We start from the raw sequence: 5,627 nt of genomic DNA on the forward strand, positions 1-5,627 counted from the left end.
CTGAGGCAGGAGAATGGCGTGAACCCGGGAGGCGGAGCTTGCAGTGAGCTGAGATCGCGCCACTGCACTCCAGCCTGGGTGACAGAGTGAGACTCCATCTCAAAAAAGAAAAAAAAAAAAAAGAATGGCCAGACGACAATTGGGATTTGAGGCAAAACTGTATATGCCTCCATCCAGCTGTGGAACTAGCATGTCTGAAAGATGATGAATGTCAGTCTCCGGCCCAGAGCCATATCCTTATTTTATGCAGCTTTAGATAAACCAGCCTGGTCCATCAAACAGAAAATGGTTTGACCTGAGCAGCTCAGCCCCTCCACTCTGCCAGAAGGTGATGATGTTTTCTTAGCCCCTGCTTCAGCTTTAGTGTCAGGCGAAAGGAACTTTGAAGAGAGTCTTCTGGATACCTCTGGGACCTCAGGGCCTTGCCCTTGCGGGTCCTTCTGCCTGGGATGGTCTTTCTGGTATCCATGTCGCTTGCTCCCTCAACAGCCTCAAGTCTCAACTTAAATGGCATCGTTTCAATGATGCCTTCTTTGACCACTCCATTTAAAATTTAATCTCCCTTTCCCAGTACACTCTTGCTTAATTTTTCTCTGTGGCACTTAGACCCTTTAACATAGAACGTAATGGGCCAGGTGCGGTGGCTCATGCCTGTAATCCCAGCACTTTGGGAGGCCGAGGTGGACGGATCACGAGGTCAGGAGATCGAGACCATCCTCGCCAACATGGTGAAATCCCGTCTCTACTCAAATACAAAAAATTAGCCAGGTGTGGTGGTGCATGCCTGTAGTCCCAGCTACTCGGGAGGCTGAGGCAGGGGAATTGCTTGAACCCGGGAGGCGGAGATTGCAGTGAGCTGATTGTGCCACTGCGCTCCAGTCTGGTGACAGAGCAAGACTCCATCTCAAAAACAAACAAACAAAAAAACCCGACAACAACAAAACATAGAATGTAATTTATATTGTCTTCCTTCTCCATCTAGAATAAAAGTGCCATGCGTGCCGATGTTTTTGTGTTTTCTGATGCATTTCTCTATTGCTCAGAACAGTGCCTGGCACATCATAGCAAGTGTTCAAATATTCTAATGAATAAATGAAATCGGTCAGGTGTCCAAAGGGAAAACTGGCGTCTTGGTCCTAAGCAATGGACTCCCTGGAGAGTGGACCCTCCTTCCAAGTGGACCTTCTCCTCACATGCACATAGACAAAAAACTATGCCTGTAATTGTAGGGGTCCTTGGACTCCTTGAAGCCCAGCCATGAGTCCCAGGTTAAAATCTTTTGATCAAAAGGAGGTTAGCTGCTACCTTGGTAGATGCTTCTCCAATACAGTGTTTTGGAAATCTCAATGCCACAGACATTACCGAGGCTCTTGGAGGATCTGGAACCTTGCAATATTGTAGCAAATACAGTGAAGCTGTCAGCATAGTTCTATTAAGAAAACATGGGTTGTGCCAGCCCCTTGGTCTTCATTGCTGAGCCTATTAATTTAAGTTCTCTGAGGGAAACATCCACCATTGAAAAATACAGGCTCTGAGGCCGGGCACGGTGGCTCACGCCTGTAATCCCAGCACTTTGGGAGGCTGAAGCGGGCGGATTACGAGGTCAGGAGATCGAGACTATCCTGGCTAACATGGTGCAACCCCGTCTCTACTAAAAATACAAAAAATTAGCCGGCGTGGTGGCGGGCGCCTGTAGTCCCAGCTCCTCGGGAGGCTGAGGCAGGAGAATGGCGTGAACCCGGGAGGTGGAGCTTGCAGTGAGCCACTGCACTCCATCTCAAAAAAAAAAAAAAAAAAAAGAAAGAAAGAAAAAGAAAATACAGGCTCTGAGCAGCCACTGGCTGAGACACAGACCTCTGTGCTAGGAGGTGCTGACCTTTATTAGATAAATGACTTCTTTTCCTAATTTAGCCACTCCAGGAGTCAAATGCTCACAGACAGAAAGCTACTCCATTTGAATACATGTGGCTCCTTGGGAATGGCAGATGCCTTGCAGGTGACTGTGGTTGGTTTGTAGCTTTGTTCAACATTGCTGTCCTCTGAGGCAGCAGAATGCAAGAGGCCTAGCTTGCCTCTCAGGAGGAGCTCTCATATATCATGTGCCAGATGAGAACTGAAGAAGCAGCATGAGTTTTACGAGAGCAGGGTGTGTTGGCAGAGGAGCAGGTGGGAGGGAAGGGCGGGAGACAGGGAGGGCATGGCGTAAATGCAAGATCCGACAGTTCACGTGGCCGATGTGGAACTTTATCAGAAAAGTTTTGGCAAGCCAGGAAGGAAGAAATGATAGAATAAGACTGTGTGTAGTGAGGCTTCTAGGAAGCAGTTGGGGAGGGACTGGTGGCGGCAAGAGGCAAGGAGGCCACTCAGGCAACTTCTGAATAATAATTGGGCAAAGTTGTGTGCACTGACCAAGTTGGTGGCAGTGAGGAGAATGAGAAGGGAAGATATTCAAAGGCAGGTAGAATGACTAGATAATGGAAACTGATTTTGGAGGAAGGAGGAGAGGAAAGAGGGAGGTCCTAGTATGACCTGTCAGGTTTCTGGCTTGGGCAACAAGGTAGGTACAGGTGCCATTTCCTTAGGAAGGAAAGACAGGGTGGGGCATGGGGTTGAGGAGCCTGCTTCAACTGGGATTCCACTGCAGAAGCCAGCCTGAAAGCCCCAAGGCTTCAGTCTGGAATGAATGAACGTCTCTCCCCTGCACCTGGAATGGTACTAGTTATGCACCTCAGTTCTTGAAGAACTGAGAAAATAGGGCCTCGAGTCATTTTCTGTATTCTGTGGTTCAGCTGAAGAAGCCCAGTTGATAAAGGTTTAGAAAATCTAGGTCTACAATGCAACAGACTAGAGAACCCAAAAATAAGGCCACACACCTACAACCATCTGATCTTTGACAAACTTGATAAAAACAAGCAATGGAGAAAGGACTCTCTACTTAATAAATGGTGCTGGGAGAACTGGCTAGCCATATGCAGAAAATTGAAACTGGACCCCTTCCTTACACCATATACAAAAATTAACTCAAGATGGAATAAAGACTGAAATGTAAAACCCAAAACTATAAAAATCCTAGAAGAAAATCTAGGCAATACCATTCAAGACATAGACATGGACAAAGATTTCATGACAAAAATGCCAAAAGCAATTGCAACAAAAGCACATATTGACAAATGGTATCTAATTAGACTAAAGAGTTTCTGCACAGCAAAAGACACTGTCATCGGAATGAACAGACAACCTATGGAATGGGAGAAAATTTTTGCCATCTATTCATCTGACAAAGGTCTAATATCCAGAATCTACAAGGAACTTAAACAAATTTACAAGAAAAAACCAACCCCATTAAAAAGTAGGCAAAGGACATGAACAGACACTTCTTAAAAGAAGACATACAAGCAGCCAATAACCATATGAAAAAAAGCTCAGCCTCACTGATCATTAGAGAAATGCAAATCAAAGCCACAATGAGATACCATCTCACACCAGTCAGCATGGCTATTATTAAAAAGTCAAATAGCAGATGCTGGCGAGGTTGTGGAGAAAAAGGAACGCTTTTACACTGTTGGTGGGAGTGTAAACTAGTTCAACCATTGTGGAAGACAGTGTGACGATTCCTCAAAGACCTAGAGGCAGAAATACCATTTGGCCCAGCAATCCCATTACTGGGTATATACCCAAAGGAATACAAATTATTCTATTATAAAGATACACGCATGTGTATGTTCACTGCAGCGCTATTCACAATAGCAAGGATATGGAATCATCCTAAATGCCCATCAATGATAGACCAGATAAAGAAAATGTGGTATCTATACCCATGGAATACTATGCAGTCATAAAAAGGAACAAGATCATGTTCTTTGCAGGGACATGGATGGAGCTGGAAGCCATTATCCTCAGCAAACTAACGCGGGACCAGAAAACCAAATACGGTATGTACTCACTTATAAGTAGGAGCTGAATGATGACAACACATGGACACATGGTGGGCACAACACGCTCTGGGGCCTGTCAGGGGTGGGGTGGAGGGAGGGAGAGCATCAGGAAGAACAGCTAATGGATGCTGGGCTTAATACATAGATGATGGGATGATCTGTGCAGCAAACCACCATGGCACACATTTACCTATGTAACACACCTGCACATCCTGCACACATACCCCTGAACTTAAAAGTTGAAGAAAAAAAACTCTAGGTCTACTTATGCTACAACCATGGAAGTAGACGAAACCGTCCTGAGAAAGTGTAGAAAACTGAATCCATATAAATGAGAGTGTCAAAGGATGAGGAGCCAGAGAGAGAATCCAGAGATGCTGCAGAAAAACCTGGAGACAGTGATACTTAAGATCGCATGGAAACCAAGAAGATCATTTCAGGGGGAGGGGGAGCTATTTCCCAAAGTGCCACTGGTGATGCTAAGAAGTAACTCTTACGGGTACATATGGGCAAACACTTTTAATAGCTATGTATAGTTATTGCAAGTAATATAGCATTTATATAGTAATATAAATAATAATAACCATAGCTAATAGTTACTTTTTGTTCTTTCTTTCCTTTTCTTCTCTCTCTCTTCTTTTTTTGGCAGGGTCTCACGCTGTCCCCCAGGCTGGAGTGAATTGGCATAATCTCAGTTCACTGCAGCCTCAACTTCCCCAGCTCAAGCGATCCTCCCACCTCAGCCTCTCAAGTAGCTAGGACTACACATGCATGCCACCAGACCTGGCTAATTTTTAATTTTCTGTGGAGATGGGGTCTCACAATGTTGCTGAGGCTGGTCTCAAATTCCTGGGCTCAAGTGATCCTCCTACCTCAGCCTCCCAAAGTGTTGGGATTACAAGCATGAGTCACCTCATCCAGCCTAGTTACTATTTTTTCTAGACAGTTACTCTGTGCCAGGTATTGTTTTGAGTGCTTTGTATGTCTTAATATTCTCATTCTTTACTTTAATATAAATTCAAGTAAAAATGAATCAATTTAAAGAAAATATCAAATAAATAATAGGACAAGTGGACTCAGTTATTACAAACATTGTGAAGGTACTACATAAATGACTGACCCCTGGGCAACAGTGCCCCGGCTGGATAGTTTACACTGAGAAGTAATGAGAGAGCAAGAGGCATCCGGCCGGGCGCAGTGGCTCACGCCTGTAATCCCAGCACTTTGAGGCCAAGGCAGGTGGATCACCTGAGGTCACGAATTCGAGACCAGCCTGGCCAACAAGGTGAAATCCTGTCTCTACTAAAAATACAAAACATTAGCTGGGCGTAGTGGCGGGTGCCTGTAACCGCAGCTACCTGGGAGGCTGAGGCAGGAGAATCGCTTGAACCTGGAAGGCGGAAGCTGCAGTGAGCTGAGATTGCACCATTGCACTCCAGCCTGGGCAACAAGAACGAAACTCCATCTTAAAAAAAAAAAGAAAAGAAAAAAGAGCCGGGCGCGGTGGCTCAAGCCTGTAATCCCAGCACTTTGGGAGGCCGAGACAGGCGGATCACGAGGTTAGGAGATCGAGACTATCCTGGCTAACACGGTGAAACCCCGTCTCTACCAAAAAATACAAAAAACTAGCCGGGCGAGGTGGCGGGCGCCTGTAGTCCCAGCTACTCTGGAGGCTGAGGCAGGAGAATGGCG

This window comes from Mandrillus leucophaeus, unplaced genomic scaffold (assembly GCF_000951045.1).
Source record: "Mandrillus leucophaeus isolate KB7577 unplaced genomic scaffold, Mleu.le_1.0 Scaffold410, whole genome shotgun sequence".
Taxonomy (NCBI): Eukaryota; Metazoa; Chordata; class Mammalia; order Primates; family Cercopithecidae; genus Mandrillus; species Mandrillus leucophaeus.